The sequence below is a fragment of the Colobus angolensis genome, unplaced genomic scaffold (genome assembly GCF_000951035.1).
Source record: "Colobus angolensis palliatus isolate OR3802 unplaced genomic scaffold, Cang.pa_1.0 Scaffold497, whole genome shotgun sequence".
NCBI lineage: Eukaryota > Metazoa > Chordata > Mammalia > Primates > Cercopithecidae > Colobus > Colobus angolensis.
The window spans coordinates 1023257-1040127 of NW_012118454.1; the positions used below are offsets into that span (position 1 = coordinate 1023257).

A 16871-nucleotide genomic window follows, 5' to 3' on the forward strand; every position below is an offset into this window, starting at 1 on the left:
TACACTGTTGGTGGGACTGTAAACTAGTTCAACCATTGTGGAAGACAGTGTGGCGATTCCTCAAGGATCTAGAACTAGAAATACCTATGACCCAGCCATCCCATTACTGGGTGTACACCCAAAGGATTATAAATCATGCTGCTATAAAGACACATGCACACATGTGTTTATTGCAGCACTATTCACAATAGCAAAGACTTGGAACCAACCCAAATGGCCATCAATGATAGACTGGATTAAGAAAATGTGGCACACATACTCCATAGAATACTATGTAGCCAAAAAAAAGGATTAGTTCATGTCCTTTTTAGGGACATGGATGAAGCTTGTAACCATCATTCTCAGCAAACTATCGCAACAACAAAAAACCAAACACTGCATGTTCCCACTCATAGGTGGGAATTGAACAATGAGAACACTTGGACACAGGTAGGAAAACATCACACACTGGGGCCTCTTATGGGGTGAGGGGAGTGGGGAGGGATAGCATTAGGAGATATATCTAAAGTAAATGATGAGTTAATGTGTGCAGCACTCCAACATGGCACATGTATACATATGTAACAAACCTGCACGTTGTGCACATGTACCCTAGAACTTAAAGTATAATAAGAAAATAGAATCATCCTGAATTAGAAAATATGATATAATTTTAGATCATGCATTTTTTAACAGGAAGAATTTCTTAAATTGTCGTGCCACTACACTATTTTAATCTAAGGAAGCCTCAATTTACTCTGCTGTAACATGCAAACATACATTTCTCTAATATTCAATCTAAATCCAACACAAACTTTATTGCCTTAGATCTGTCTACTGGGAAAGTCATATCTTTCATAGGAAATGATTAAATCATTTTTTCAATGCATATTTTTCAAAGGAATAGGGCCAACACATAGATTAACATAAGTCTACCATGCAAATAAATTACAATTAATTTCTCCATAATAAAGTTTCATCTAAGATCAGTTTTTACTAAAAGAACGTGAAACACCCAGCGCATTTTACAAAACAGATTCAAACAAATATTCATAAATCTTGGTTACTTTATTATAGTTACTGATACATATGGATAATAGAACAAAGTAACAGCCCTAAATTACATTTTATACAATCAAATTATTTTTAATATAACACCGAGAGCTTTAATTGCTTGAAAAGTGGCAAAACACTAATTAAATGCATTATCACTCTGCAAAGTCAAACCAATTCCTCAATTATTTTAGAGAAAACAAGTTTATTTTCCATGTACCTTCCTTAAGAGCCCCATCACCCTTGCCTACTGTTCTTTTATCATCTATGTTCTATCCTGTACTTGAAAGGCCTGTTCTCTCCAAACTCCATTACCCAAATCCCACCTGTCATTAAGGTCCAGCTCAAATGCCATACCCCTTCATTATCTCTCCAGAACTTTCTGGCTTGAAGTAATTACTCTGTCCCATTAACCCTAATGTTTATTACCAGCAAATCATGTTCAGTATGCATTAGATCATCTGACATTATATATTATTAAAGTACTATATATAGTACTATATATAGCTATATATAATTGCTTCACCCCATCCCCCACACTCCCACTAGACTGTAAGATCCTTAAGAGCAAGTTTCATGCCTTACTCTTGTTTGAATCTATTTCAGCATCTAATACATGGTTATATATAGTTGCAATTCAATACTTACATTTTGAGTAGATTTTGATAAGTGAGGACTTATCACTTTGATGACTAGCAGTCCTTTGATGATTACTTGTCAGATAAAAAAAATATGAAGGTAGAATTTAGAAAAAAGATCAATTTCAATAGTTGTATAACTATAGTTCTGTAGTAAAATGCTATGTAGTGTATTGCAATATAAATAATAGTTAAATATTACGACTGTATATTTTCTAAGTATGACATGGTTCTCTTCTAAGTTACCACTAATTTAAATTGAGTTAGGACTGTCAAAAAATCTGTTATTGTTGCCTTTAAGGATTTTATCTTTACAAAGTCACTAAATGTAAGTTAGCAGATAATAGGGTTTTTTCTCAATTGGTTTAAAGTTTATAATACACATAAGAAAGACATTTACTCCAAGAAAAGTATTAAATCCTTTAGTTAAAATCTGCATTTTGAAATTCTTTTCTTTCCTGAATTTCAACAATGTCATGGGGAAATGAGGGTGGCGAAGAGGAAAGAGAGAGTTGTTGTTGTGAAATATACATTATTCAACACTGCACCTACATGTATAAATTGATTTGACTATTGTAATGCACTTGACCAGTCAAAAAACACCATGGGAACAATGGATTACTAGGCTTGTGCCTAATGTAAAAGAAAAAAAAAAAAAAAACTGACTAAAGTAGATTTATTTTGCCTGAAAAGACTTGCTTATTGTGTTTGGAACAGAAGGTTGCCATATTTAATAATTCAGAAATTCAAATGATGTCATAAAAAATAAGAAAACAATATTCTGCAGAAGATCCAATTTTTTTTAATTGGAGAGGCTTGTAGCTTTATCTATGTTCTCTGACTCCTTATTAATTAATTCTGCCCTGAATCTTTGGCTGCTAAAAGGTTGCTTTATCTTTCATTTTTAAATAAACCTTTGCTTTAGAATAGTCTCACGTTTACAGAAAAAAACAAAGTACAGAGTTCTCATATATCTCACAACTAATTTCTCTATTTTCACATATTACATCAGACATAAATAATGAACAAATATTTACATATTATTATTAACTGAAGTCCATACTTTATTCACATGTTCGTACTTTTTATCTAAAGTCCATTCTGTGTTCCAGCTTGCTGTCCAGGGTACCACATTACAGCTTAGTTAGCATGTCTCCTTAGCTCTGCTTCACATGACAGTTTTCTCAGATTATTTTTCTTCTTGATCACATTCACAGTGTGGGGGTACCAGTCATATACTTTGTAAAATGACCTTAAAAATTAGGATTTATCTGGTGTTTTTTTTCATGATTAGATTGCGGTTAGGGGTATTGTAGAGGAATAGCACAGAGGCAAATATTACATCATGTCAAATGTACATACTATCAACATGACATATGACTGTTAATTTTGATCACTTAACTATAATGTTAGTCAGGTTTCTCAAATCATTATTTGAAAGAAATTACTATTGACAGCCTACAGGTAAGGAATGGACATTAATGGCCCACTTCCCTGAGGGTATAATAGCTACACAAATTATTTGGAGTTCCCCCACACTATTTATTGATTGATTCAATACTCTTTATATCAGTATGATCTCATGGATGCTTGTATTATACTTTGGGTTTATAACTCAATCCTAGTTTATTATTCAGTTGTTCAATTTGTTCCATCTTTGGCCACTAGAAGCTCTTTAGATTATCTTTTCAAATTCCACCCATGCATTCCTACTCCTTAGTGGCTTTTTCAAGTAGCATAATTCTTTGCTTATATCAGTATCACAAGTGGGGGTTAGAGGTGATAAAGAAATGTATTTGGCTTCAAATAAAGTTTTCTATAGCTACAATTAAATGATAAGACATTTTAAAATAGACTCCTTAATCAAAGGTCACAAATTTTGACCATATGCTTTCTACCACAAGAAAGGCACAGCAGAATCATTCTAGTACTAACTTATTTCATGAATCATGATTTCAAATATGAAATTCTAGTACTAATTTATTTCATGAATCATGATTTCAAGTATGATATTATATGCCCCCAAATAATTTCCCATTGTCAATTTCATATGTCAAGTAAAATATCTTGTGTAATGTTTAAGGCAAAATAAATTTTTCTCTTTGAAAAAAGACCATACCGAAGCATTAAGTGAAAACCTTTTAGTTATTATACTCAGCTTTCCATGAGATAGTTATGTTTTAAAAGTTAATATTAAAATACTAATTTTCATTGGCTTTCAGTTGATTCGTATATGTATATATATCACATATATGCCTTTAAGTTGCTTTTCATGAATTATATAAATTAGTTCTTTGGGATAAATAACAACAATCCTAAACTTCTCTATTTAAAACTTAATAGTTTAAAACAATTTTACAAGAACGTAGAAGTCTATATTTTAAGTGCCACAGAACTCTCTGAGAAGGCAGCTATCAAAATAGCTAAATAAAAGGATAATTAATAAAAAGAGGAAAACATTCATTCTAGGAATCTTCTTGATTGATCTTATACAGATCTTCTATCTACATATACACAGTATTTGTTTATAATTTTATGTTAAGCTTATGTTATGAACTCTAACAAAGTTTTGCAAGAACGAAATACAGAATATTTATTTTATTAATTACACAAGTATTAATATAATGTCATTTATTAGATACAACTTAAGAAAATTTGTGCCCTCTTCTACAACTTAGTTAATATTAACTGTATTTTTAGTCATTATAGAAAAATTGAAAGCCAATTTTATCAATTGATAAGAGTTTTCAATATCACAAATGCTGAATGTTTATTAATATATTTTAGAGTACAATAAAAATATTTGTGGAATTTAAAATAAGAAAGCACAGAATAAATGCATTTTCAATAAGATATACATGGGCTGGGTGTAGTGGCTTACTCCTGTAATCCTAACACTTTGGAAGGCTGAGGTAGGAGGATTGCTGGAAGGAAACCAGGAGTTCTAGGCCAGCCTGGCCAATATAACAAGACCATGTCTCCCTAAAAATTTTTAAAAATTAAAAATAAAAATAATAATATATGCATGCATATATAAGTACTTATTATATGTTGTATGTAGGTGGCACGTAACTTCAGGATTCTCAACTATTGCTACTTGGAAAATATATATAAGTGGCAATATGGTTTCCTGGAAAATATGACTTTGATGACCCTGCTGGAACCAGTATTCTCACTACTACTCTGAATTTTATCACATATACCTTGTAAGAAGCATACTGCCACATACTTATGGATAATGTGTAGAACCCATCTTATATCAAGTCTGATAGTAGCTTGGCCCCCAATTCAGATGTAGTATGAGATCAACTTTTGTCCCTTAAGATATCCTAGGCCAGCCAAGTCCTTTCTCTCATTCTGTCTGCTAGTCACATTATGTCTATTACCCATACAAACCTTTGTTGGCTGTTCCTTCCCTAAACACACTAGATCTCATAATGAGAATTATCCAGAACACTCATTCTCTAGCCCCACTGAGTCACTAGTGATCCTTGATTCAAACACATCCAAAAGCCAAAACCCAAATGTGGTTCGAGCCTACCATCTGAATTCTCTCTATACACACAGGCATGCTGAACTAGCAGAGAAAAATAATCACACAGTTATGCCAAAGATAGCAGGACAAAGTTATGTTCGTCAACATCCACCCTATTTTTTCAAACTGGACTGTACCTTTTGACCTTTCCCCGGATGATTCCAAGGTATTAAATCACCTTTAGCTTCACAAAGAGCCAAGTAAAGCTAATATGATTTCAACGCCATTTCTATAGCTCCCATCTCCAAGCAGTCTGTTCATTTCCTTCCATTGTGAACAATTATATTATACCATTAGACATAAAAACTTAAAGCATAAAAATTAAATAAAGTCATTTCAGTGTGAATATACTTCAATCTAAATACCATGAATAAATGGTTGATGTCAGGTCGTTTTCTGTTTTAATACAAGATAAGCTCAAGAGTGAAAAGGGAAATGCTGTGAGAAAAGGTTGGTGAGCAAACCAAGGAATATCACACTTCACAACTTTTCCAAGACTCAATCCTGTTGGTCATTGACTAGATCAAGACAACTATGGAACTGTCCACTGCAGTTGTGTGCATGTATTCCTGCTTCACATGATTTATAAAGGATGTGAGTGCATGTATGTGTATGTGTATTATGGTTAAACTTTATATAAAGAAGCTTTATTCTCATATCTATTTTTGAGATATCACTGTACTTCAAATTTTCACACGCACTTTGTCACTTAGCTTTTTCAGTATGACCTGCTTTTTCCTCATGAATATTGCCTATGAAATCTTCAGGAAATCAACATATTTTAATATATGTCTTATAATTACATAAAGAACAATATAGACATAACTTGAACTAGACAAATACACACACATATGCATAAGCAAATCTATATACACCTTATATTTTTGTTGATCAGATACATTAGAGATTGTATTAAGTAAAATATATCCATAATTATACTATTAAAATATTTTTGATTTGTATTTCTGTACAAGAAAATCAGGAGAAAAATTTTAACATGTTCAGAGCAAGATATGTTTGGAGCATGTCTTAGAACAAGACACTTAGGCCACTTAGATAAATGATAATGGAAGGAAACTAAATCAAAAGGAGGTAGAAGATATAAATGCTCTGGAAGGAATTTGAAATAAAATAGAGGAAAGAATAGAAGGGCTAAAATAACCAGAGAATATTTGCAGTCTCAAGATAATGGGATATGAATTATAAATAAGTTCTAAGAGAATGCAAAGTAAAGGAATGGTCATTTACATGTTGAAAGATTTGTGGGAAATCTTAACCTTGAATGGAAATATATTCAAACACAATCACGACAGACGAAAAATGGGCAGAGGTTGTGATGACACATTATAGAAGAAATGGACATGCAGTATGATCCTTGAGAGGTAGTTAATTATTACCTATCATCTGTCAATCAGCTATCTATCCAGCCATCAATCTATCTACCAGCATTCCATATATCATATAATCCAACTAATACTGGTGGAAAATGATTCAAAAATTTTTTCAGCAGTTGCTTCATTATAACTTTAATTTGCCAAGTATTCAGTTCTATATTCACAGATGCCTGAAACATGTGGCTAATTCCTATTTGTCTTTGAATTCTGAGTTCAACTCCCACATCTTCATAGAGGCTTTTCCTAACCCCTTGGATTAGATTAAACCTCTAGCTCTCCCCTTCCACATACTACCCTGTAGTCTTCCTTTGTTATTAGTGATAACCTCTCATACTTGTTTTCTGCGTGTCTTCCTCACAAGATTGGAAGCTCACAAAAAAATGGAGTGATATCTGACTTCTTCACTGCTCTACTCTGGTTGAGCAGTGGCTGGCACACACTAGGTGATGAAGAACCTGTATTGAAGCAAATTGCCTATCTGTAGAGCCTTGTCTAAAGGCAACAACTAAATGCAAAAGGGCTGGAGCCTTGGAGGAAATCTGAGAAGCAGTGTGCATACATGTAGGAAAACAATCCAAAGAGAAAAGAAACAGAGACCTTCAAAAGGGGTATTAAGGGCCACTAAGGGGTTAAATTAAATAAATTCTGGGAAGTGTGTGTTATATTTAAAAAGAAGGAGGTTAAATGATTTTTACTGTTTACTTATTTGGCTTCTTTAATTTCATTTTGTTGTTCTGTTTTGTTTATTTCTTCAAGATAGGACTTGAATGAAAAGGTTATAGAAATGGTAATACAGGATTAAAGAGTAATGACAAGCAAGAGAGAGAAAGAGAGTGAGTGAATGTAAGTTCCCCTTTCTTAAAGTCTGGGAAAGTCAAAGGTAAACCATGGAAGTAGCAAACATAACTGAGAGCCAAGGGTTTGTTTTAATTTAAATTAAAATGTTTTTGAGCATGTTTCTTACAGAGAAAAAATTTAAATTTAAATTTACTCAAGTTAGAAGGATAAATGAAATGTATTTTTAAATTATCCTTTATTACAGCATAGTCTGATCTTGAAGACTGTTGATACCTACCTCATCTTTCCAAATATTAAACACACACACACACAGACACATACACACACACAAATACAATAATGTTAAACAGAGAAGTTTCAGTAGCATTTTCCCAAATTCTCCAGTACATCTGTTTCTTTATAATTCTGTTTGGGGTTTGGCTTCCTTGGGTTATTTATATAGCTCTGCAGTCCAAATAAGTGAGGGCTAATTATGAAATAATTGTTTTGGATGCAGTGATTCCCTTAGGTGAAATATCCTGCTATCAGACCACAAGAAACCAGAAGGAATAGTCTTAGAGGTACAACAGTACCATAGTTAATGGAGGAACTTCTTGGGCATCTGCTATCTGAAACCATCTGCATTGTTTCTTGCCTTTCTCAGTTGCCTTTTCTTTAGGAGACTCAAAGTCTAATAATAACCCTCCTAAATTTTACCAAGCAATTGTAATCCATTATTATTATAATGAACTCCAATTTATAAACTAATACATAACATTTATATAGTGGTGGATTGTAACCTAGTGACAAACATTGACCTTTTTGTGTAATAACTGTGTCTCTCCTCAATATTTATGGCTAAAGTTTTAGAGCCTCCTTCTATTTTCATGCGCTTCCCAATGACTTCATCATGAGTACAGCTCTTCTTTGCTATTTTCATTTAAATAGTCTGTTCATTTTGGTACTTAAGCACTACCATTCAAAAGGATACAGAAACACATAATGAAAGGAAATTAAAAGTATTTTTAGGAAGAATGTTTTCATTGGTTCTTGTAGTGTTCTGGAGTATTAAACTTAAGCACAGTCTAAAGAAGTTTTGTTTCTTTTTTACATGTCTTCCTGAATAAGAACATTTCTATTTTCAAGATTTGCCCTTAACTCTTTACTGTCAAATATTTACCATTTTGGAAAAACAAAGGAGCATCTGAAGTAGTTAGGTTTTAACACATAGGATCTAATCCAACATTATGAACTAGAAACAAAGCTCCCAGAAAACTGTAGCCAATCTTTGACTAAAAAAGGCACAATTTCCCACTATAGAATATCACCTAAATAACTAGAATTCATATACTCAGAACAAAAAATATGTATAATTCCTAAAAGTGTATAAATTTAAAAGTCTGAGAAAATGACAAAATTATTAGATCAGCATATGACTGAATACCTCTGGGACAAAGCATAGTGGTTAAGATATTGGACTCTGAGCCAGGTTTCTGTGTTCAAATCTTAGTTTCTCCATTTATAAGCTATCATTATAACTCCCTAACGTTTCCATAGTTCAGTATTCTAACCTGAAATAGGAAACAAACAGTACCTGTCATAGGGTTGCTCTAAGGACTCAGTGAGGTAACAGAAATAAAAACACCTGGACTAGCACCTGGCACCTAGTTAGAACTTAGCAGGTAATACTGCATTTGGAACACTTTCTGTAGAATATCTCACTGATTGTGTTGCTTTTCCCCTGTGTGATCAGTTAAAACAATGTTTCAGCAGGAAAACTTCCCCCAACTAAATAAATGTAAAAGTAATTATGATGGAGAATGCTTAAAATCTCTACTTATTTTGGGCATTTAAGACAACATAGAAGCATGCATTTCAATAAAAATGACTGAAAGTATTTCTAGTCACACAGCATATTCTGTGAACATTCTAACTCAGATGAAGTCATGGAACCATCTCATGTCTATTTATTGATTATGAAAGAATTTAAATATGTGAGTGTTAGACTGGCTTAAATAATTGATAAAAAATTTGTACTTTCAGTAAAAAAAGTAGATATTTAAAAAATCACATTTAATAAAATTGTTTCTTAGGAAAAATGCTATTTTCAAATGTCACTAGCTTCTAAATATTGCCTTACATGGCTGTATTTCATAAATGTTAATAACAATGTGCCTGCTGTAGCTGTGACACTGATTTAAGAACACATTTTGGTCACTACTATCTCTTGCTGTTTGCCTGTAGTGAGCTCTCATAATTAGGGCTGAATATACTGCACTTTTAAAATTAAACCAAGCCTCTGGGAAAGAATCATGGAAATAGATGGTTAAAGGACACCCAAGCAATTAACAAGCATGATAAAGTTAAAAATTGAAGATAGGAAAGTAGGTTAACAGCTTTTCACTCTTTCCAACATGATTTGTTGATATAGAAGGAATATATATCAGTTTTATATATATCAGTTTGACTTTACATAGGAAAGAAATGCAAAAGCAGTGCCACATTGCAGTCAACTAAATTATTTTGCTGTCTTTCAGTGGATTTTTCTCTCTGTACACTTAAAAGGCGTACATTTCTAAAATAATTCTACATTTGATGGACTTTCAAAACACGCCTGAAAATACTTTATGCTTTCTGGAATCACAATAGTGTAACAGTGAACAAATAAAGAATTGCTATTTTATAAAAATTATACTAAAAAAGTATTGATTACTACAAGGCTACAGTAATCAATACTTTTTTAGTATAATTTTATAAAATAGCAATTCTTTATTCGTTCAATGTAGTAACCAAAACAGCATGGTACTGGTACCAAAACAGAGATATACACCAATGGAACAGAACAGAGTCCTCAGAAATAATACCACACATCTACAGCCATCTGATCTTTGACAAACCTGACCAAAAAAAAGAAATGGGGAAAGGATTCCCTATTTAATAAATGGTGCTGGGAAAATTGGCTAGCCAAAAATAGAAAGCTGAAACTGGATCCTTTCCTTACTCCTTATACGAAAATTAATTCAAGATGGATTAGAGACTTAAATGTTAGACCTAATACCATAAAAACCCTAGAAGAAAACCTAGGTAATACCATTCAGGACATAGGCATGGGCAAGGACTTCATGTCTAAAACACCAAAAGCAACAGCAACAAAAGCCAAAATTGACTAATGGGATCTAATTAAACTGAAGAGCTTCTGCATAGCAAAAGAAACTACCATCAGAGTGAACAGGCAACCTACAGAATGGGAGAAAATTTCTGCAATCTACTCATCTGACAAAGGGCTAATACCCAGAACCTACAAAGAACTCAAACAAATTTACAAGAAAAAAACAAACAACCCCATCAAAAAGTGGGGAAAGAATATGAACAGACATTTCTCAAAAGACATTCATACAGCCAACAGACACATGAAAAAATGCTCATCATCACTGGCCATCAGAGAAATGCAAATCAAAACCACAATGAGATACCATCTCATACCAGTTAGAATGGCAATCATTAAAAAGTCAGGAAACAACAGGTGTTGGAGAGGATGTGGAGAAATAGGAACACTTTTACACTGTTGGTGGGATTGTAAACTAGTTCAACCATTATGGAAAACAGTATGGCAATTCCTCAAGGATCTAGAACTAGAAGTACCATATGACCCAGCCATCCCATTACTGGGTATATACCCAAAGCATTATAAATCATGCTGTTATAAAGACACATGCACACGTATGTTTATTGTGGCACTATTCACAATAGCAAAGACTTGGAATCAACCCAAATGTCCATCAGTGACAGACTGGATTAAGAAAATGTGGCACATATACACAATGGAATACTATGCAGCCATAAAAAAGGATGAGTTTGTGTCCTTTGTAGGGACATGGATGCAGCTGGAAACCATCATTCTCAGCAAACTACTGCAAGAACAGAAAACCAAATACCGCACGTTCTCACTCATAGGTGGGAACTGAACAATGAGATCACTCGGACTCGGGAAGGTGAACATCATACACTGGGGCCTATCATGGGGAGGGGGGAGGGGGGAGGGATTGCATTGGGAGTTATACCTGATGTAAATGATGAGTTGATGGGTGCTGACGAGTTGATAGGTGCAGCACACCATCATGGCACAAGTATACATGTGTAACAAAACTGCACGTTATGCACATGTACCCTAGAACTTAAAGTATAATAAAACAAAAAGTATTGATTATTTGTGATTTGAATTTATTAGGCTTCCTCTATTCCATTACATAACACCTCCTTTCTATTTGAACTACATGAACCAAATAATAAAAAGACTTGCATCCCAAAATGTTGGTAGCCATGAAAGTTTTCACTCTTCAGAAGAGAGAGAAAATCCATTCAAATCCAATTAAAAGAGTTAAGATTCTGATCGTTCTGAGACTATGTCTGGGACTTTTTCCCTGTATAAAGTTGCATTAAGGTGTTTTGCCTCAGTATTAGTAGGGTTTTGTTGAAAATACAAATAAGATCTGTGAGTAAAACAGAAATATAAATAATAATATTGTACTGTCCTTTATAGCCTTGATCTTTCTTTTTCAAAATTAAGACCTCTTCCTTTTTCCCCTTCCTTTTTATTGTGATGTTCATTAATTAAATAGGGTTGGTAAAATCATGCTTTTCTTTTTTTTTTTTTTCACATGAAAGTTTTTAGTTTATTAATCTGCTCGTGAAAAATCCAAAATGGACACAGGTAGCCTTTACTGCAGCACCTTTACTCCTTCGGCTTTTTGCCAGCACCAACATTGGCCTTTGCAGTCCCCCTGACTTTCTTCAGTCTGTTCTTGCGTTTCTTTCGTTGCTTTCTTGAGGTCTTTTTCTTCTCATACAGGCCATGTCTTGCAAGTCTATGTTTGGGTTCATTTTTCTTTGCATAATCCAGGGAGTCACAAATCATGCCAAAGCCAGTTGTCTTGCCACCACCAAAATGAGTTCTGAATCCAAATACAAAGATGACATCCGGTGTGGTCTTGTACATTTTGGCTAGTTTTTCCTGAATTTCTGTCTTAGGCACTGTTGCCTTCCCAGGGTGAAGAACATCAATGACCATTTGTTTCCTCTGCAGTAGCCGGTTGGTCATGAACTTTCGGTGTCATTAAGTTCATGTGTCATAAGTTTCGGTGTCATGAAGTTACGGTGTCATTCATGATGGCAGCCTATCAATCATGCTTTTCTAATTATATTATCTCTTCATGCATTAGGTGAAGGTACCTTCAGTAGGTAATCATTTTTTACATCATTATGAACTCAAATTTAAACAGCTGATGGGTTTGAAATCATAGAAATTCTAATCCTTTTTGAAGCTCATCTTTGGCTTCTTCAAGTGGGATCCTGAATCTTTTTGCTATTACCCTGGTAGTCGTTGATAACCTCCTTAATATCTGATATGTCAAGTTGTTCCAGGCTCTTCACATACATTGCCTGCCCCAGAACTGGGATCACACATTTCTCCTCTTCAAATTAAGGCAGACCAATTGTGCAAATTCCATCCTAGTTTCAGCTGCTGTTCCACCCCATTCCTCTTGGCTGCGTGGGAGTCTCCCATATTCTCAGATCTGTCAAACACCCTTGCTTACCACTGCTTCCTTCCTCCAATACATAGTGCAAAAACAACAGGTCTTGCAGTTGTTGAAGGTTTGTGTCACTTATCTTTCAGGTTGCTGGGGATAGTTTACCTGTAAAGTTGCCCATGATTTTTTGTTTGTTTGTTTGTTTGGGCTTTGGTCTTGTTCTGTCTTTTATATGCAAAAACCAAGCTGACATCTTAGCTTTGCATCTTTTCAGACTTAAGTTCTTTTTGCTTTTGAAAATTATGTCAACTTCAATATTCCTTTATCAGGACCTATGATTTCTTTTCTATGTACAGAAGGGCTAATTTAACACTGGTCACTCAGGACGTTATTCATTGGAATATTATATCTTCGCTGTAAATTTGGTAAACACTATAAAAAAATCCTGGTCACCAAAAAGTTAAAATTAAAAAAAAATGATTTTTCAAAATATCGACTTGACATTTTATTAATTAAATCTAGAGGGACAGAATGTTAACTTTCCATCCCTGTACAACAGGGTTTTAAAGGTGCACTGTTAAATCAAATAGCACAATTTGGCAAAGTGGAACAGAAAATAAATGATACATACCTAAAAGTAATAAAATTCTTTCTAAATGTCATTGCCCAAAGGGATACATTCTCAACTTTATTTTCATTAAGATAGCACTGATTCTAAAGGCAATGACATTTAAATAGTTTTTATAGTGCTGTGAAAGAAGAGCCATGCCAGATACAATAGATAGAATGTTTATGTCACCCTAAAATTCATATGTTGAAATCCTTTTTTTTTTTTTTTCTTCTCCTGAGACGGAGTCTCGCTCTCTTGCCCAGGCTGGAGTGCAGTGGGGAGATCTGGGCTCACCGCAAGCTCCGCCTCCCAGGTTCACGCCATTCTCCTCCCTCAGCCTCTGGAGTAGCTGGGACTACAGGCGCCCGCCACGACGCCACGCACCCGCTACCAAGCCCGGTTAATTTTTTGGTTTTTAGTAGAGACAGGTTTCAGCATATTAGCAAGGATGGTCTCCATCTCCTGACCTCGTGACCCACCCGCCTCGGCCTCCCAAAGTGCTGTGATTAGAGGCGTGAGCCACCGCGCCCGCCCATATGTTGATATCCTAACCCACATGATAGTGGTGTTGGAAGGAGGGGCCTTTGGGAGGTGATTAGGTCATGAGGATAGAACCCTCATGAATGGGTTTGGTGCCCTTATAAGAGATCCCTCACCCCTTCCACCTTGCTAGGTTATAGTGAAAAGACAGGCATTTGTGACAAACAGAGTCTCACCAGAGAGCAAATCAACCAGCACCTTGATCTTGCACTTTCCAGCCTCCAGAACCGTGAGAAATAAATTTCTGTTGTTTATAATCCATGCAGTCTATGGTATTTTCTTACAGCAGCTCAAAATAACTAAGACAACAAGATATTTAAATTGGGATATATATAATCCCAATTTTAAAAACTACATAAAATCAAGCATTATAGTAAAAGGAGCTCATAGAAACATGCATTTATTTAATTGTAATGGCTTCAAATCTTATTTCTAAATGTATGTTTCTGTGAAGGAATAAAATGCAGATTAAATGTCCACACTAAATTATTGTTTTTAGAGGGCACATAGGGAAAAGGGTTGTTGGAAATTATATATAAAAACCAAAGTTAAGCACAATACTGCTAAAAGTCTCTTTATTTATTCAAATTTATTAAGTGCCTACTTTATACCAATATATTGAAAATGTATGTGTGTGTTTGTGTGTGTATATATATATATACAGACACAGGGTTTCACTTTGTCATCTAGCCTGGATGGAGTGCAGTGGCTTCATCTTGGCTCACTGAAGCCTCAATCTCCTGGGATCAAGCGATCCTCCCACCCCAGCATCCCAAGTTGCTAGGACTACAGGCATGCATCTCCATGCCTGCCTAATTTTTGTATTTTTTGTAGAGACGGGGTCTCGCCATGTTGCCCAGGCTGGTCTTAAACTCCTGAGCTCAAGCGATCTGCCCGGCTCCGCCTCCCAAAGTGCTAGGATTACAGGCATGAGCCACCATGCCTGGCCCAGCTTCAGCTATAATTCTTAAATAGCTTGCCCAACCAAAATTCTGTATCTTTGAATCTTCCAAACACTGTTTTTAGTGTCTCTATTTCTGCATGACAATATTAGATAGTTCAGGAAGTCTTAACTTGGGTTCCAAAAATAAATGTGCTTCAAGGAAACTACAAATCTTTGAAATTACAGGCAAAATATTATAAATAAATACACAGGTCAGAGTGTCAATAGCTTTAATGTGATTTGTGAAGTATTATATGAGTTTTCAAGCCTAGAATCACTAACACAAATGGCTAACCATGAATGATTTGTATAATCAGTAATTATAGCCAATAGAATTATGGGATTATTTATATTGTGCAATACTTATTCAACCATAACTTGGTGCTTCTAGTATATATTTCTGCTTTTTATACATTAGATATATATCCCAATCACAGAAAATATAGGTCTCCAAACTTTTCATTCTAATTCACTTACATGGATTTCAGGATAAATATCAAATTTATTGTTTAGAAAAAAAGACAATTTTTTTAAAAAGTACTATTTAAACAGAGAATGACTATTCTATAGGAAAAATAAGGAACAGTTGTTCTCCCTTTAAAAACTAATCAAATAGGCCAGGCATGGTGGCTCATGCCTGTAAACGCAGCACTTTGGGAGGCCAAGGTGGGTGGACTGCTTGAGGTCAGGAGTTCGAGACCAGTCTGACCAACATGGTAAAACCCCATCTCTACTAAAAATACAAAAATTAGCTAGGTGTGGTGGTGCACATCTGTAATTCCAGTTACTCGGGAGGCTGAGGAAAGATAATAGTTTGAACTCAGGAGGCGGAGGTTGTAGTGAGCCGAGATCATGCCACTGCACACCACCTTGGGTAACAAAGCAAGACTCTGTCTCAAAAAACAAACAAACAAAAAACTAATCAAATAACTTTAAATATTCATTTTTCAGTCTCTGCTCATGTTCCTCAAACAACCTAGGTAGTGAAAATTTTAATAAGGTGCATTGTCTTTTTAATAAAACAAAAATAAAACATTCTGCAAGGGTGATTAAGTGACAACTGCTCTAGAAATGATATCACAAAGATTTTTTTTTTAATTCTGTCAAATTTACAGTATTTCTCAAATTATTTTATGTACCTAATTAGAAATAATTATATTTCTAAATAACAGGTTTTAAAGACTGTTAAACATGACATAAAAAAGAAAATGAAAGATTTATCAGTTTATAACTCATCTTATTTGCCTCATATATAATTCTTAGCCGATTTCAAATAACATCCCAAATGGTTTAACTATGCCATTTTCTTTAAGATGAACAGAAAGTAGCACATGCAGCCCTATGAATGCCATTATAATTTTCCCTAAAAGCTATTTCCAAATGTTCAATACTGTAGCATTCTATACCAACTAAAGAGATTCAACTGGAAAATTTTGCAGAAACAGGATATATTAAAAGTTTTCTGGCCGGGCGCGGTGTCTCATACCTGTAACATTAGCACTTTAGGAGGCCGAGGAGGGCGAATCACCTGAGGTCAGGAGTTTGAGATCAGCTTGACCAACATGGAAAAACCTGTCTCTAATAAAAATACAAAATTAGCCAGGCATGGTGGCACATGCCTGTAATCCCAGCTACTTGGGAGGCAGAGGCAGGAGAATCCCTTGAACCCAGGAGGCGGAGGTTGTGGTGAGCCAAGATCGCACCACTGCACTCCAGCCTGGGCAACAAGAACGAAACTCCGGGGCGGAGCAAGATGGCCGAATAGGAACAGCTCCAGTCTCCAACTCCCAGCGCGAAGGACACAGAAGACCGGTGATTTCTGCATTTTCAACTGAGGTACTGGGGTCATCTCACTCGGGAGTGCCGGACAATCG

At 34.9% G+C, this 16871-nt stretch overlaps 1 protein-coding gene and 1 pseudogene across 1 annotated transcript in view; both read right to left on the reverse strand.

The window, feature by feature from the left end:
• HCN1 (hyperpolarization activated cyclic nucleotide gated potassium channel 1) overlaps positions 1-16871 on the reverse strand; it is a gene marked incomplete at its 5' end in the record, with an annotated part of 444560 nt that overhangs the window by 410866 nt on the left and 16823 nt on the right. The gene's annotated exons all lie outside the window — the stretch shown is intronic.
• Positions 12109-12476, reverse strand: LOC105524276 (annotated as a pseudogene).